The sequence below is a fragment of the Callospermophilus lateralis genome (assembly GCF_048772815.1).
Source record: "Callospermophilus lateralis isolate mCalLat2 chromosome 17 unlocalized genomic scaffold, mCalLat2.hap1 SUPER_17_unloc_1, whole genome shotgun sequence".
Classification (NCBI taxonomy): domain Eukaryota; kingdom Metazoa; phylum Chordata; class Mammalia; order Rodentia; family Sciuridae; genus Callospermophilus; species Callospermophilus lateralis.
In genome coordinates this window covers 1,061,600-1,080,112 of record NW_027510159.1, presented here as the reverse complement: position 1 = coordinate 1,080,112, position 18,513 = coordinate 1,061,600, and the positions used below count along the sequence as shown (strand labels likewise).

At 38.7% G+C, this 18,513-nt stretch overlaps 1 pseudogene; it reads right to left on the bottom strand.

Moving 5' to 3' along the window:
- Window positions 1–3,307: 3,307 nt before the first annotated feature.
- LOC143387704 (rho guanine nucleotide exchange factor 28-like) overlaps window positions 3,308–18,513 on the bottom strand; it is a 118,357-nt pseudogene continuing 103,151 nt past the window's right edge.

Sequence of the window (18,513 nt, the reverse complement as noted above, 5' to 3'; positions counted from 1 at the left end):
CAATAATATGGGATTATTATTAAACATTAGGAAACAAAGTATTCTTAAGAAGGGGTGCCTTATGAGGAAAGAGGGAAACTAAAGGATATTAATTATATCTAAAGATGTTCAAGCTCCATGTAAAAGTTGGCCACGGCAATCCAAAGCACTTAGAAATTGTTTCCAAATGGAAATATTAAAAACAAAGGGAGGGAAAGGAAATAAACAAAAATAAAAATCTGGCCCTTAATCATGAACATTCTGCCAGTCATTACAAAAGGATTAATTTTATATCTACTGCAACTTAAGATGAAAGTGCAACTCAATATGGTTCTCTAGAAATTAACAATTTATAATGCAATCATTGAGAGCATGAGCCAGTCTTCCTGGGTTCAATTCCCATTTCTCCCATTTCCTAACAATGTGATCTAGGACAAGCTGCTTAACCATTATGCATCCTAGTTTCCCCTCTTAAATGGAGATAAACAGAATCATGTCAGTGGGTTGTCATATTAAAGGATGTTTCTCCATATAAATCCTTAGTGAATGAAATAACGATGTGCCATATGGTTATTGGTGGTAGAGTAATTCAAACTAACCAAAATCAGAGCAGAGTGAGTATAAAGTGACTGGTGAGGCTGGATTGGTGAAAAAACAAAAACAAAACAAAACAAAAAAACAAACAATAAAAAAATGATGAAAATTCCAGACTAGGTGATTTCTAAACACATTCACAAATTTTGTTTACATACAATTTTTTGCATCAGCCTTTATGTTCCTGAATGTTCCTTAATATTCCTGAAATTTACATCTGCTGATCTGAGCTGGGCTCATACACAGTATTGGATCAGACAAGAAAGCAAACCATCTTTTAAGGTGTTGCCTGAAACAGCTGACCTTAGGGCCTATGGATGAAATAATCGCACAGCTGATGGTTAAAGTAATGGTTAAATTCACCAGCCCAGAACATTATGGGCAAATATTGTTGGCCAGAATACTGTGAACCACAGGGACTGGATTCTCAGTAGTGGTCTCTGTGATCACTCATCCAAAGATTCAATAGTACAGTATGAAAGGCACTGGACACTCTGACTAGACCTTGACTCCAGCACACAGACTGTGCTCCCAACCACCCAGCACACCAGGGGCCTGCCTCCACCAGCCCTTCTCCCTCCATCACTGCCCCCACACCCCAGCTGAGACCCTGGCCAGCAGCTGATATTCTGCTACTTTCATTTATAGTACTGTGAAAGGTCTGGAGCCATTTCAACAATGTTATCTGGCCCTGACTGCCCTCTTAAGAAAATATATTACATTTTCATTCCACTTCCCTATCACCTCTTATTCCCTGTTCTTCTGTCTCTTCGAGAAATTGTTTATCATGCAAATATAAATAGGGTTTTTTGACTAGTTGCAAAACTGGTGGTTAACAGTGCACATAGCATTTCTGATCCAATCTGTACTTATATACACCAGGATGTTCCTGAGAGGTTTAGGCCAAAGTTGATTTCCCTCCCTGCTGTAAATGTGCGGAGTGTCCTTGGCCTATACTGGACATTCGATTTCTTCAGCATAAGTCCATTTTCTCAGCATTTCTCTTGGCCCTATCTAGCTCTTTACAGGCAGATAGAATAGCTTTGTGTATAGTCACTGTTTATTTCCTTGGTACATTTTCTTTTTTCTTTTTTTAAAGAGAGAGAGAGAGAGAGAGAGAGAGAGAGAGAGAATTTTTTAATATTTATTTTAAAATTTTTTCGGCAGACACAACATCTTTGTTTGTATGTGGTGCTGAGGATGGAACCCAGGCCGCACACATGCCAGGCGAGTGCACTACTGCTTGAGCCACATCCCCAATTCAATCCTTGGTACATTTTCTATCTACTGCAGGTATGCTGCCAAAAGCTTTCTACTTTGAAGCACAAGGCAATAGAAAAAGATGGCAGATACACAAAACAAGTAAAAGAGAAATACTTCTCTTAAACAAAAGCTGAATGTGGTTAAACTCAAACTGAGTTTTTGAATTATATCAAAGCCAGGATGCAAAACCACACTGGCAAAAACACATAAAGCCCTGTAAGTAGCAAGTTAATGAATCAGAAGAGCAAAGCAACATGTGCCTAGAAAAAAGCACCCTGCAGTGTGGTCTCCACAGTATTAAACTGCAAGATAATACATTAAAGAAGTCCTATTATCTAAATTTTGTTTAACCTTTTTTTTTTTAGTCAAAACTATTAATCCAATGTATTGTTCTCTTTTATTTAAGGAACATTTGAAATGATACTTTTAAGAACTATTTCATTCTCTCCTACACGCTGATGAGAAGTAAGAATATCACAGCAGTGGCTAAGTAGTATAAAAAATCATTCACTAGTAAGAACAAGATCTTCTGTATCAGCAATAAATCAACTTGAAGGTATTGTCAGAATTATAATTCCCTAATTGGAAGAAGCTCAACACCTTCAAATAATTTTGTTGCTGAAAAATTATCCTCCCAACTGACAAACTAATATTTATTAGTCTCAGACACAAGTCCATGACCAGTTCTAAAGATCTCTATACACTGCTTGTTTTATGTTTCTGAAACATTTTACTGTCAGTGATTTATTTCAGGTCCATGTGGCCAGCCATTTGTTTATTCTATTGCATATCATCTGCTTTTCAGTAGAGAGGTTTCAAGTTCTTCTCATTCCCTACCTCATATCCCACAGAAAACAATTTATGATAGACATAGATTTAAATCATTTGGATTCATGTTCAGTTGGAAACTCGAGCTGCCCTTCCTTTATATTTGGCAAATGCTTTAATGGGATTAGCAAATTGTGTTATTATGAGGTACTTATGGAGAGACAACACCTTTTTTTACAATGACAAATGATGTTAACAGTTTCATTTTGGGTGTTTAATAGCAGTACAGAAATTGCTGTGATAGGCCATAAAGTCTTATTGCAAACACTGTTCATATCTTTTATTTCTGAGTGTCAACAGATATGTTTATCAGGATATAGCAGGGTCTACAGTGGGGAATAAAGAACAAGTTGCTTCACTTTTAAGGGGACATGACCCTTTGGGCCCATGGGCCTAAAAACCACCTGGTTCTTATGTGTTCATCTCATTTCCTAGACCCTACATTAGTGGCTTTGTTTGTCTAGATGCTTCTGAGAGAAGGCCATCCCCAGACTTCCCCACAGAAAAGTGTGTGCTACAGACTCCAGCTTGTCATCACCAATTGACTCCCATATTAGGGCTCACTTTGATTCAATCTACAGAAGAGCCAATCATTCAGAGAATATAATTTCTTGTTGAAACTACACAGGTAATGTGTAAGGTGTTAATTAGCATATTTACAAGAATCCTTGCTGTTTTCATGGAGAGGAGGTATCTGATGATAGGGCCCAACAGCTGTCCACAGTTCCCCGGTTGACATCTGAAGGCTGAGAAACTTCCATCTTGAGGTTTACTTGATTTTCACTAGTCCTCACCAAATCAGAATTAGATATATTTGGGGAGTAAGTGGCATCCTCATGGATGTCTTATGGACTCGGTTTACTGAAATTGTTAAGTGACATTTGTACTAAAGCTTCATGGATGAGGAGTGAATTTTCATGACACAAACCCTCAGATCAATTAAATTCCATTACCTGTGTAAAGAAATACAGAAGAAGTACTATAATTTATCCAGCAACTTAAACAAATGTAGTAAAGTGTTTATTTCTACTAGAATCTCACAATCAAGACCTCAATAAGAGTGACATCAATAAGAATATCACCATTTATTCTTTCTTCTCATTCCATTTAAATGAGCTAGAACCAAAGCTTTCAATTCACTATGTACAATGTCTTTTATAACAAAGCTGAAGTGTCCTAGACTATTAAAGAGTTTCTACTTTATTTTAATCAAAGACAGAACATTTTAATTTTTACTAAATTAAAATTGAAAACATATCCATATATACTTAAGGAATTTGCAATAAATGTAATTTAGCAAACTTGGAAGAAAAATCAGATGCAACACAGTTCTTTCTTATATACTCATTAGCTTTTACAACTTCATGCATTATCAATAAAAAGCATACATGCAACAAATATAGCACAGAAAACTAAACTCCTGGGATAATGGAATTGCCAAGCCTTGTCAGAGAGGATGCAAAGAAAACACATAATCTTCTGAGAAAGATTTCATCCTACTCAGACACATCCTATGTCATTAATTAGCATTGAGGCAAGATAGAAAAGATAGGTAGAAAGAAAACAAAAGGGTGAGGAAAAGAAACTGTATCTTTAACTCCAGAGCCTATGGGAAAGCTCCTCTCACCTTTTATCCCCAGGCCAGTTTCTCCTCCACAACTGGAGCAAACTGAATCCAGCAAAGTAGAAAATGAATAATTACTGACAAATGTATGAATAGTAGGATTATCATAAATTCACTCATCTATGAAAATTGCCTCATTTTGATTAAGCTCAAGTGCATTGTTAGCTTACACAATGTATTTTCAGACTAAACAAAGGGAGATGTAATATTTTTAGAAACCTATAATCTAGGATACATTCCCAATGTTATCTACCGATCAGATAGAAGAGACAACATTGAACTAAGGGCCTGAGAAAGGCCAGGCTCCCATAAATGGCCTCACAATCACCAGGCTGAGGCCATTCCCAATTACATTCCCATGCCCATCTGAGACCCCAAAGCTGCTTCTTACACTCAACAGCACTTCTCTGAAAACACATCTGCACTTTCACTTTCTTTTGTGTTTTGCTTTTCACTTTCTAAGGAAGCACTCCCTCTTTGCTAAAACCTGATTCATTCTTAAATTCTTTTCTGTGATAGGTCAAGAGCCTGGAAAGTAGAGTAGAGGTGCCATCTTTCTTTGGACAGATCTCTTTGAGTCCCATTATGGCGACAGTGCAAATCATATTAACTATTATTAGTGATATGGATTTGGAATTTAATCTATCCAATTCACAAAGAGAGAATAAGCTTAGCATAACAGAATAGTGTTTTATTTGCATATAATATATATTTATACCTAACTGGTGCATGAATCATAGATAATAGAATATTCTTATTATATCCCATAAGAATAGATGGGATATAACAGGGTCCTTAAAATACTGGAAAAATGGCATGCTCACAGTGAACATGCTGCTAAGGCAAACCTGCCCTCACCTCACTGGGTCAATCTGATTCTATGTTCCTTCCTCAGGGAAAAGTGTCTCTAAATACAATGATTCAATAGAACCTTGGTCTTTAAAATTTCCATGTTTTAAGTCAAGACACATGCATTGCTTCTGAAAGCTCCTAGCTTTTATTGTATACTAATTTGAGACACTTTTGTGAGCTCTTACACAACAATGAGTAACACCAGAGTTTGTATAGCATCTCGGGAGGAATGAGCTTGCTTTTGAAAGCTGCTTCGACACCCTGGAAGAGCCATACCTCCTTGCTTTCTGGTGGAAAGGCTGCTGGGAGTCTATTCTGCTGGCTGTGCTTCCAGGGACACTGCAGGCTCTGTTGGGTGCCCATGCTCTCTCTCTCTCTCCCTCTCCACCACCCTCTGGCCCTCATTCAGCCACTCCAGGTTTTGCTGGTACTCCTGGAGCTGATGGTCCAGCTCACTGTGGTTCTTCAGCAGAAGCTCCTCCTGTGTCTGGCACTCCCATTCCCGCACCTGCAGCCAGCTCTCCTTGGCCTCCTGCTCCCGCTGCTGCAGGTCACACCTGTGGTGCCAGCACTGCTGTTCCTGCTGGAACTGGTGTTGAAGCTTATGGATGTTAGCCAGATCCTCACGCTGCTTCTCCAGGTTGCAGGACGTTTCCTGGTCTTGGAAGGAGCCACTTCGCAAAGAGCAGCTGGGAGCCAGGCTTTCTTGCTGGAGAACCAGCTTGTGGATCTCAATGTGGCTATCCTGAATGGTCAAGGAGGCCTATAGGGCAGCGGAGGAAAAATGAATAAACAGGCTTGTGTATTGTTTGCCTCTTGGGTTGGAAGCATCCCTGAACACAAAATGTATAATCAAACTATTGTCTCTTAATATTCTGTCCTTTTTCCAAATTACGTGTAAAGACAGACTTTGGCATTTCAAATAGGTTTCTCTTTAGTTCTTAATGACATTATCTGGGAAATTATAGAGAGAAGAAATCATGCACAGAATCAATATCATTTTTCCTTAGTGTCTGAGGGGATTGGTTCCAGGACTCCCTTAGCATTTGCACATAACCTACACACATCCTCCTGCATACTTTGAATCATCTCTAGATGACTCATAATTCCTATTACAATGCCCACACATCACTTCATGTGCACAAAGCCAGTGTAATACTCAGCAAGATGCAAACTCAAGTTTTGCTTTTTGGAACTTTATGAATATTTTCCCTACATTTTCTATCCAATGTTGTTTGAATGAAAGGATGCATAAAATGTGGTTACAGAAGGTTCATTTTATTCAACCCCTTTTCTGGAAATGTCATTGATTGCCAGCTGTTGGATAATATTTAACTAAGTCTACTTAGTAATAATACAGTACATAAACTCATAAGACTCTACATTCTCATTCTAGACCTCATTCTCCTTATATATCAGGCCTCCAGCTCCCTGCCTCACTGGCTAAAACAGTCACTGGTTGGGATAAGAAAACTGGTCTCCCCCAGAGCCTGCCTCAAATAGACTTCACTGGGCCAGTGCAAAGACTATAAATGAGGCCACAGGAGACCATCCGTTGCTTGGGAAGTGGGTCTATGCTTCATTCTTTGTCCTGCCCACAGCACACATTAACGGAACATGTGAATACTGAGGGTTTCCAGTTTCCAGAATTGAATTAAACTTTTGCTTATTCATCTATTGTCTGTCTTCTCAAATTGTATGTAAACCAGTGAGTAGCAGGACTTTGTATATTCAATATTATATCTGCAAACCTAAGAATGATGTCTGGCATGCAATGAACACTTGAATTTGATTGCACTCCACTCAATAAGTACTGATCACCCACTATCGACTCTATGCTTTATCCTATGGGAGATCATTTGACCCCCTGATCTCCAAGAGTCTACAGTCTTCAGTATGCTGCTTGTTTTCATCTGAGAAGATCTAATTTTAAGTGCAAAAAACAGTCAGTCATGGTAATGTTCTCAGGTAACTTTCAGCTTGTTGTTAAATGCAATCAGTTCAGGTTGATGATGAGCTAACCAGATCTTCTCTTCCTCCATAAGGCAAATTAAAAATTTCATTACTGAGAAGCCCTTCCAATAGAGAAAAGACAAAGTCTGAAAAAAGGAGATGAGATCTAAAGGCATTAGATCTGTGCTCAACCCTATGGAAGATAACAAGGACTAAGTATCCCCATTCTTTAGTGAGTTTTGAAGTTTTTGCTTTTCTACCGGTTCTGTCCTTGCCCATCCAAATTTTATTATTTTTGTAGCAAGAAATCCAATGGTATAGAATTTTTATACTCTAAAAATTAAACACATAGAAATGAGTTGCCTTGTGCTACCCAAGAACTACCATTACTAGTGAGAAAGGAAATGGCACATTATCCTTTTAATGGAGTTGGTCCGCCACCTTGTGGTTCAAGAGCATAACTGCAATTGGTGATTAACAGGATTTCTGCCATTGGGTTTTTGGAAGGGGGTGGTAGTGTTTTTGTTTGTTTGTTTGTTTGTGTTTTTAAAAATTCTTTCAGTAATATGTTTTAACCTTATCTTATTAAGTGAGATAATGGGAAACTATCCATTATACAATTTTTAAGAGTGATTTCAAGTGGTACCTCAGCTTAGTTCCTCAAAATGCCTTATTAAGTGCCAAATTTTCTAGATAGGTTAATACAAAGAGGAACCTGGACACTTAATCTCGATTATCCTCCTATGACTAAATCATGGGTGGGAGCTGTGATGGCTTTCCATTCAAGATTAAACTATCACTGACCAACTCTTCCTACCTCCCTCCCTCTTTCCTTCCTTCCTGATAACATGAAAACAGTTAAAAGCTACAAAACAGATTTAAAAGTTAAGTCTGTACTGAGAAGAATGAAAAGCAGAAACATTTTAAGACACATAAGTTAGAAAGTTTACAATCAGAAAACATAAAACATTATATATATATATACTTGTTTTGTCACATTCGCTTTTCTTATAAAGTTTTAAAATTACAGTTGTCTTTTCTATGTTTTTTTTAAATCTTTGAACTTTTTCTCCTAGCCATATGTAATACACACATCACCTTGCACTGATTAAAGCTAGACCTTTTGAGGCCCTTTCACACATAGTATTTCAGTGAAACAATGTCTAATCAGGACGCTGATGAAAAAGATATTTACTTTGTGGTGCTGTTTATAAAATTCTTTATTTGATGTCATATTTTTTAAGAGAGAGAGAGAGAATTTTTTAATATTTTTCAGTTTTTGGTGGACACGACATCTTTATTTTATTTTATGTGGTGCTGAGGATCGAACCCAGTGCCCAGCGCATGCCAGCCGAGTGCCTTACCACTTGAGACACATCCCCAGCCCTTGATGTCATATTTTATACCAAATACAAAATGCTACATTTACCACATATAGATGACATACACATTTATGTTCTTTCCTACACTGGCACATGCTGATACTTGATAATGGGCCTCATTCAGTGCAATATCTGCACTTTGCCCCTCTGATGCCACAATCAGAGATCTCCCTTTAAACCACAAGTCAAGTGGTTTGTCACTTGGCCTTCTCACTTCCTTCATGTCTGCTTTCATAGCATTATATCAAAGAGGCCTTCCCTGGTCACCCTATCTAAAATGGAACCATCCTAAGTCTGTCACTCTCTATCTCTTCTGCCTTGCTTATTTTTCTTTATAGCACTTGATTCAGCCTCCATGTTTATTTCTTTATATTTTGTTCTTCCAAAATTTAAGTTCTTGGAGAGCAGGTATTCATGTCTTGTTATACTATATCCTAGCACCAAGATGATGGTACATGACATACAGTAGGTACTCAATAAACATTTTTTTTTCCTTTGTCAAAACAAATCCTTTACAAAACAATTTACCTTCTTTCTGTGTTGCTGCCAGTAAAGAGGCTGTCTGAGGAGGCTCTCCTGGATCAGGCTTAATGAGGAGGTGAGGTTCTAGATGGACATCCTCAAAGCCACTCAGCTCCTCCAGTTCAGCATAGATAGGCAGCTTTTCCTCCAAATATGTGCAAATTTGCTGGTCTTGATTACTGAGTATTTCTGTGGAATAGAATTTACCATAGAAGTTTATCACTACCATGAATACAACAAATTATATAAAAATTCAAGTTAGGAGATAAATATACTACTTAGTGAGTTGTCTGATCTAAAAGGTAAAGCTCATTTCATTGGGTAGGACAGACCCAGGTTCAAATCTTGCTTCTTCCATTTAGTGACTGTGGCCCTCAGCAAGTGACTTATCAATACTCTCAGCTTCCTCTGCACTTCATTCCCCTATTTCCAAAAAACCCTGCAAAGTTCTTCTTTGTTTATGCAGGCTGTTTCTTATTAAGACTAGACACCCTGCTCAGGAATGAAAATTGAGGCAGCCCTATCCAGGATGAGTTAATGCCCACAGGGGAAAACAACACAAATAGACATGCAAATAAACAACACAAATAGACTGAAACTCCTCAGTCCTCAGCCAGTCATGGTCAAAACGAAGCATGCTGGTTTATTTCTTTGTTTCTAAACACCTAATTTCTGTGACCACCCTTGCATGCATCCTTCTCTCCTGATTTCACTATGTTACAAAATTCTTAAACCTCAGAGACCTTAACCAAAATCTAATCCAGGAGTTCTCAGCCCTCTGTGCTCCTCAAGATTACCTGGGGGATTTTAAAAAATACTCAGGTCTACTCAGTTGGTTGAGGATGAGCAACCTCCTCAAGTGAGCTAATCTTACTTTACAGACTTGCATTTGATGGCCAGAACTTTTGGGTTCCTTGTGCAGTCATAAAACTACAATATGACAGTGTTGGACCTAAAATTAAACCATCAGGAAGCAATTCCAACACTCATCAGTACCACACTGCCCAATTACTGTTTCATGCATGCATTTCTGTGTGTTTTAATCCTTAAGGTAAAAGAAGGAGCTTGTCTAATATCAGGATGTTTTCCTGGAAGGTGGTTCAGTGCAAACCTCAGAAACAGTTAACCTTCCATTCATGACACCAGGGCTTTCCCAAAACCCAACTAGCACACCATGACCAGGGAGCCAGAAGGGCCCACACCATACCTTGACATTGCTGAATTCTGGCCACTTTGGCTTTAGCTTTCCACTTCTCTTCATCCGATTCACTTGTCCTTCCCCCTTCTTATTTTGGGCAACTTTAAGAGACAATAGTCAAGGGACACAACTGAAAGTAAATCCAAGTATGTGTAGGATCATTAGGAAAACATGGAAACTTGGTAATAAAATTAATTTATAAAAGCAAAAAAAATCAGCATAAAGATAATTAGTGATGCCCCCTGGCCAAGAGCTTGGTTTTCCTGAGAGAAAGGACTGTGGAAAATATAACATGACTCTCAAAGTCAGCAGTATAGGATGACTCAAATATTCCAACACACACAAACACACACACACACACACACACACACCCAACACCCATGTTAAGTACAAATAAGATAATAATTTTTATTTTTTACAACATTTGGGTGTTTAAACAAGTGAGAGTAAGAGCATTGGGGGATGGAATTAGGAAGCCGTACTGAGTGGATAGAGTGAAGGTAGAGAAATTTTACATAATAGTAAAATCTAACTAAACAAATTACCATTAAGAATAATGTCTTGCACCCACATTTATACAAACTGTTCTTGAGTACCCAAGAGAAATAGATTGATTTAGAACCTTTAGTTCCAATAATCTAAAAACACTTATTGAATGATTCCACAATACAAGGCACCCAGAGGTACGCATGACATGTCCCTGCCCTCAAGGAGCTTCCAATCTGATGAAATAAGCACATATATAAGTACATACATGTAAAAGATAAGATCCACAAACACCAGATAAATGCCTTAGAGAGCAAGTGCTAAGGCATTCTTCATGAAGCAGGCGAGGACAGGAGCTGTACCACAGTGCACAGGCAGAGGGAAGGGGAGGGCACTGCATGCAGAGAGGAATGTGGACTACAGACCTGCAGATGACACACTGTCACTATCACAGGCAGGTGCAGGGGCAGGGAGGAGACCATTCTGGCTGAAGCAACATTTTCATGCAGGGGAGACATGGTTTTAATATTTTTTCCCAATTGAACAAGCACATTCCATGGACCAAAGACAGAAGGAAATGTTACCTTTCTACTGCCTGTTGGATCTACCTCATCCAGTTATTTCGTTCCTCCTTGGAATTGGTGTGAATTTCATACATCTCGGGACCAGTTGATGAAGCACTGATCAGAAACATTCCTCTCTCCTCATTAGCAACTTCTCTAGCAGTAAGCTTCTGAAGGGAAATGATGGATGGCTTCTGATCCTACATAAAATAGGAGGATGTGCAGATGAACCTGTGTCCTTTCTAAGGGTCACTCTGAAAACATGAGCCATGGAAACACAGGACTAGGGAAACCTTTATTTCACTTCCCACTTTTCAAAGAGCTGAAGTAGTTGATAAGATCTCTAAGGGAGAGGGTATGAGGAAGAAAGAATAGAAAGAAAAGGTTAAGGGGGGTGTTTGTGCTTAACAATTAGTGGTTTAAAAAGTCAACTTTTTAAAAAGACAGAGAAAAGTCAGAGAACTCATTTAAAAAATATCAAAATGCTGTTGTCGGGGACAAGGGATTTTTCTATGAGGATATGATAAAGGAAACAGTCTCTAAAACATGACAGATGGAGAAGGATGATGGACCTGAAGAGTCCCTTGAATTTGGCAGTTAATAGCAATATAGTTTCAGTGATTTTTTAATGGGCACAAATCCCCAGAAATCAACAACATTGGCTATAAAAAAAAAGGTAAGAAAGAGAAGGCCAGACCTTACATTCCTCAGATGTCACCAGCCTCTCCTGCTATTGTCCTGTACAACCCAGCAACAGAACTGCTACAGCTCTATCTGTAGGTATCTCTCCTCACCAGCCAGATAAGCCGATTAGTGGACAGCTTGTCTAATTCATCTTTCTGTGCTGGGCACAGTGTCTTGCACAGAGCAGGCACACAAGTAGATTTAACATGATTCCACTGGAGAGAAATAGGAGGAAAGCCTAAAATGTGAAGCCACACTGTGATTCAGCCACCTGTTCTATGGACTTTCGCTGTAGTCCTTAGATGCCTCACGTGCAGCTCTGAGCACCCAAAGATGAAGACGACCCTGATTGACACTGACTTGGACCAGGAGCTGAAATAATGGCCAAAAGAATGCCTGCCGCTGAGCAGTGTGGGGGTGAAAATGAAAACTTGGCTTTGGTTTGTGGCTCTCAACACTGTTTACAGAGCTGGCTGCAGCGTGTAGTTTTCTTTCTCCCTCATGGACTGAGTGATGCCTTTCCCAGAACATGCTGCTCTGTGCACCACTGCTGGCTCCTTGGCACTGGCTTGTCTGCCCTCCTGACTCTGCAGTCATCACTGCCAGATCTGGAGTTCTATGCCAGGGGGGACCTGGAGTACCTCCTCCATGTTTTTTAAAGTAGCATGAAAATATAAGATGGGACAGACAGACAATTGGTCTACCTGGTTCTGTTCTTGGCCTCTGAAAATGGAAGCAAAAGCAATTTTGTGGCAAGCCTTCTCCAATATGGCCTTCTGTAATGAGGAAAGGTCTTCTGAGCATTGTTGTTCTATTACAGCCCTATTATCTGAAGTACATCTGCCTCCCTTGTTTCAATGTACTGTTTCAATTTTCTCGGATTACAAGGTTGATGGTGTCTATATGTAAAAATTCAGGGTGGGTTTAAATTGCTTAAGACATAAGCAAGAGTGAAATCACTTGAGTCAGAGTTATTGGGGGAGGGGCACTGACAGAGTTAAGGTTTTGTTTTGTTTTGTTTTGCTTTTGTTTTTGGTGTCAGGTATTGAATCCAAGGGTATTTAACCACTGATCTACATCTCTAGCACTTTTTATTTTTTATTTTGAGACAGGGTCTCACTAAGTTGCTTAGAGCTTCGCTAAATTGCTGAGTCTGGCTTTGAACCTACGATCCTCCTGCCTCAGCCTCCCAAGCCACTGGGATTACAGGTGCCACCTCACCTGGCATGATAACATCTTTAAAAAGTGAAGAATAGATAAAGGGATATAAAGTCTCACTCATTAAATAACCTTTAGGCCAGAAGATACCGAGGCAAGCCCATCACTACTCATAGTAATCATGTGAACCACTAAGCTGCAAACAAGAACTCAAATTCCCAGGAAAAAAGGCAACATGGCTTCTCTGGAGACAGATATTAAACACTGGTAATGCAAAGATGTTTATTTGTGCCATAGCATTTAAAAACCATTTCTTACAAAATAAGTTGCCAACATTTAAAAACGAAGAGATTCTACCATTAAAAAAAAATAAAAAAAATAAAAAAACACCTCTAGGATTCTGTGTGCTTGGTAAAACAGAAGATTGGCAATACTAGGTACATATTCTCATTTAAAAACACTGACTATGGCTGAATATCAGCTCTGCTAAGCTGGAATGTGTATTCATTAGTTGACGACAGTCTCCATCATACTCTGCTGCCTCTGCCACACTGACTCCTTGATGCTGAACTGGGATTCACTCACTTCCATTCCTACCCAATCTCTATGGACATATAAAGCTAAAGACCAATGATGCAGGGAAAGACAAAAAGGAGCTGCTCCCTTTAGTTCTGTTGTTATATCATATCCACTTTGCACTGATTCTGTTAGTGACTGATTCCAAGGGAATGAAAAGATTTAAGATTGCTTCATACTTTGAACTTGAACTAGCTGATCTACATGTTCATTGTCTTTTTTATTGTTTAATTTAGAAATTGTCTTATTTAATATTCAAGGGATGCTTCTTAGACTCAGTATCTGAGGACTTAGTGAACTTATCTATACATTTTGTAGGTTTGGTTCCCACTCATTCCCAGCTGAGTCCTCTTTAAAAACAAACAAACAAAACCATCTGGTAAGGACAGTACTCTACTACTTTCAGATGCTTAGCTTCTGGCTATTTCCCAGTTCATCATGTCTTCTATAACATGCAGCAGGATAAACATCTTAGTACTAATGAAGGTTTTTCTAAAGGGCACAAGGAATGAAGAATCTCTCTTTTTGATCTGAGGGTGAGAATAATTTTCTGAAACATTAGGATGGGAACTAGGAAATGAGGGTATCTGTGTACCCCTAGCTGATGCTTCAATTCTCCAAGATGTTCACTAAAAGAGATTGATGGTGCAGGGACAGATATAAGAGATGTCAGACAGATGTAACTAAAAGGTCTATGAGCAAACAGCAGGGTGCACTTGACACTAAGGATAAAATCCTGCTTTCTCTTTTACTCCCTGGTATCACCCTTATGATATGAATGCAGAAACAATATTAGCAACATTTTACTATTGTTCATGGCCAAACACATTTTACCGAAAACTAAGTAGTGGCTGCCTTCATTCTGATATTTGACTAACTGCATTCCAAACTGCCTGTTTGTGTGGTCTATGGGTGGTCTATGCAGATCATGTGAGATAAGAGGCCCAGATCCATATCTCAAGTCATACTGTAAGTTCAGCATCATGGCTTGACCTGCATCCATATGCTATATTGCCCAGAAAACAGGACAATTGTCTTTATACTGTATCTAATTCTTGATTAATCTGCCAGTCATTTGGCTTGAAATACCACCCAAGAAGCAGGATTTGCTTCCCTTTCTGGCCTTCAGTTTTGAAGAAATCTCAGTTTTTATAAAGATATGCTGAGATTTTCCTTCTACCAGCCTGGTTTTCACCATCCCATGGATTAATCAAAACTGTTCCCTTCACTTGCCATTTTTTTTCTCCATATTCCTTCAGAATATCCCAGATACCAGAGAGGCAGCTGGAAAAATCAGCAAGTTTTCATGAAAGTTGCAATAGTTACAATGCAAATGCATCAGGGACATGGGGCTTGTTGAAAGCTTCTTGTCATCCTCTGCTTTAGCTCTGTGAAAAACATTTCACCTTTGTACAACTCAGCATGGCTGAGCAGAATGAAGAAGCCTCTCTAGCCAACTGACATGTACCAGCAAACACTGCTCCAGCTGCCTTACCCGAGAATCTCATCACCACAGACACACTTCTTTGTTTTCTTGGAACAGCAAGATAGAAACTTCATTGAGCTTTGAATTTTCCAAAACCAGATGGAATCCATGCTATCTGCTAATGTACCAAATAGCATATCATTCAATGAATAATAGATACATTTTACAGAGCCATCACTGTACTACCCTGTCAGTATTGTCTCTTGGATTCTTCTTGTTAACAGAGCCTGATGCTCCATGATGCCCAGAAGAAGTAAATAGATGCTATCTTCCTTCTCCACACCATTGTGGACTACATAGATGTTATGTAAGAAATGTGATAAAGTGTTGGCTTTCACTAAACCTAATTATGACTCAATAATAAGATTACACATTACAAAGGTGTTATTCACGACCTTAGTCATCAGAACCGGTTGTAGTAGAAATAAGAAAGAATCTTCTTCAGATGTCAGGATGGTGTTCACTTGTTTGGCAGAGGGAACATTATAATGACAGTTACAAATGAGGCCAGCAAGCAGCACAACAAGGCAATACCAGTAGGAATAGAAGGAGCAAGATGCTGAAAGTGACCCTTTGTCCCCAGCATTTAACATTTCAGTCATTAGACCTGAGAGAAGGATATAGGGTTTGGGGATAAGAGGAAAGACCAAGATAGACATAACAGAGAAGTACCCGGGGTTGGGGGGCAGGGGGCCTCAGGGAAGTGCCTATTTACTATCTAGTACCAAAGTACTACAATCTTTTCACAATTCAAATAGTTACTAAATCAGCTGTAAAATCACTAATAATAATGGAACTATATGAGGTGCATTTTATTTCACTAAGAATTTCAGGCATTTTTTCCCAAGGAAATGCAGAATGAAGTCTTATTAAAAATATGCATCATACAGTCATATACTTACTACCGCTGCAAAGATGTATTTCTGGTCTTTTTCTTGTAAAAAGCACAGCACATCAGTAAGAAGTAGAGCTAGGATATCTTCAAAGAAAAAAAACATTACTAATGTTAGTGATGCAAACCATATTTCAAATGCCTTTATTAAATATTCTAATTTCATGCTTACAATTTAAATAAATTAATAAAAATTAAGTGACTCAGGTTAGTCTAATTATAAAACTTTTATTAAATCCCCAGTATTTTGATCATGAAGGATATACAAACAACTTAGTAAAAAGCCAATTTTAAGTGTGCATGTTTGTATGTACAACTATACGTATACATACAGAATTTAAATTGCAGATTTCAAGATGGATGGAAAATATCTTACAGAAAGAAAGTTATAATAGACTGGAGCAAGCCCTTACATTTAGGGGAAAACCATGCTCAATTAAAAATGCAAAAAGGGGACTGGGGTTGTGGCTCAGCAGTAGAGCACTCACCTAGCATGTGCGAGGCCCTGAGTTAGATCCTCATCACCACATAAAAATAAATAAATAAAATAAAGGTATCGTGTCCAACTACAACTAAAAAATAAATATTTTTTAAAAATATAAAAAGGCAGCTTGCACATCAACTTATACATGAAAACCTGCTCCTTTGTTTCATGGAGAGTTGAGTGAAGTTTGAGTATTTAGATTTCTCTTGAAAATAGTTTACAAAAGCCCACTTTCACTGGAACCACTGCACACACAGGCTGACCTGCACAGTGAATCTGTTAAAGGGACAAGGAACAATCCCATCTATGGATAGTGGTTAATGCTTTTTCAATGCAACATTGCAATCAGTCAAACAACAAATCCCATTTCAGACATTAGCTGAACTTCCAACAAAACCTGATCATCCTCCTGTGAATAATGACTTTGATTTTAACAATTTAACTAGAATTTAACATTTTCTTCCTCTCGTTGATCACCTGAGAACATTACTATGATGAAGTGTTAAAAACAAGGAGACCAGGCCTGTAGCTCTTATTCCTGGCTGCAAAGCAGACTTACCTGGGGGAACTTTAAAACATCCCTCTGAGCTGGTTTTCATTCCTTCACTGATAAAATCAGAATATTGGGAGGAGACTTAAGCATCATTGGTTTTTTTTTAAGCTCCAGGGGTGATTTTAGCGTGTAGCCAGAGTAAAAAAGCCTGGGTCAGGCAAGGTCCTACATATACGACCTCAAGAATGGAAATCAGCTGGTTTAGAGTCTAACCAGATTAACAGAATTGAGTTAATGCCATGAGCAAAAGGTAGCCTGAGGAAGTACTTACAACAGGGCCAGCAAGCAAGTGGATGTGTGTTACAGTGCTCAATAACAAAGACGATATTCAGAGTTTTCTCACTTGCTCCCTTCACGGTCTGACAGCTTCAGGATGACGTGGCACACAATGGACCCTACCTGTGTAGGTGTGATAATACCTTGCTATCAACACAACTAACAGAATAATATTCCTGTGCCAATGATGAGCAGAACTCTCAGCTCCTTTAATTTTAGACATCACAAACATGCACATTCATAAAAATACATAGGAAAGTTGTTGGCCGGGACAGCAAATTCCCATCAAAGACATGATCACTGGTCACACTTGCCAATTGAACTTCACAACTTGATCTTTCAACTGAAAAATCAAGCATCTGTGTATGCAGTCCTGCCACTCCAGAACCATCCTTCCTCTGAAAACCTGTCTTCTGTTGCCTGAACAACAGGAATGAAGGGAGGAGTGGGTCTGGTGTAGCCACCTTTGAAATGTCCCGTGGTTGTTTTCTAGTAAATGAGGCCATCGTACGGCAGGGTCCGCTCTGTACTCATCAGGTCCTGCTTTCAAAACACGTGGCCATTTTTCAGCTTTGTGTACATTTTGTTTTTGATCTTACTTAGGATCTCAAGCTATTTTTGTTTTTTCTCATGTTCGTTGACTTTCAGATCCATGGCTGCAATCATGTCTTTAATTAAGCAAAGAGCTTTGCATAAGTCTTTATGTTCTTCAGTTCTTTCTGCATGGGAAAAAGAGAGAAAGAACACCATACAATAAGCCACTGAAAGAACACCATCCAATAAGAGCACTGGAAAAGAAAGGGTTTTTTTTTCTTTAGTTTTTAAATATAGTTATATCCAAATAGCAAAAACTCCATGCGAAAAGTGCTGGATTAAATTCAAATACTACATTATCACTCTGCACTTCCCACCCCCCAAAAAGAAACATTAAAATACTTGATTATAAAAGATTTGCATTATTAAACATGTTTTCGGGGACAATAAGATAGCTGAGTTCTATCCCCTGTAGTAGGAAATGTGTCACAGCCAATTCAGGGCTTCCTTACACCTTCCTAGACACAGCAATCCAGTAATTACTGCACCAAGTTTCTAAGAACTCAAGCCAACCATGGCATCTAGTCTCCATTCTCTTATAAACTCAGCCATGGGTAACCTGAGTG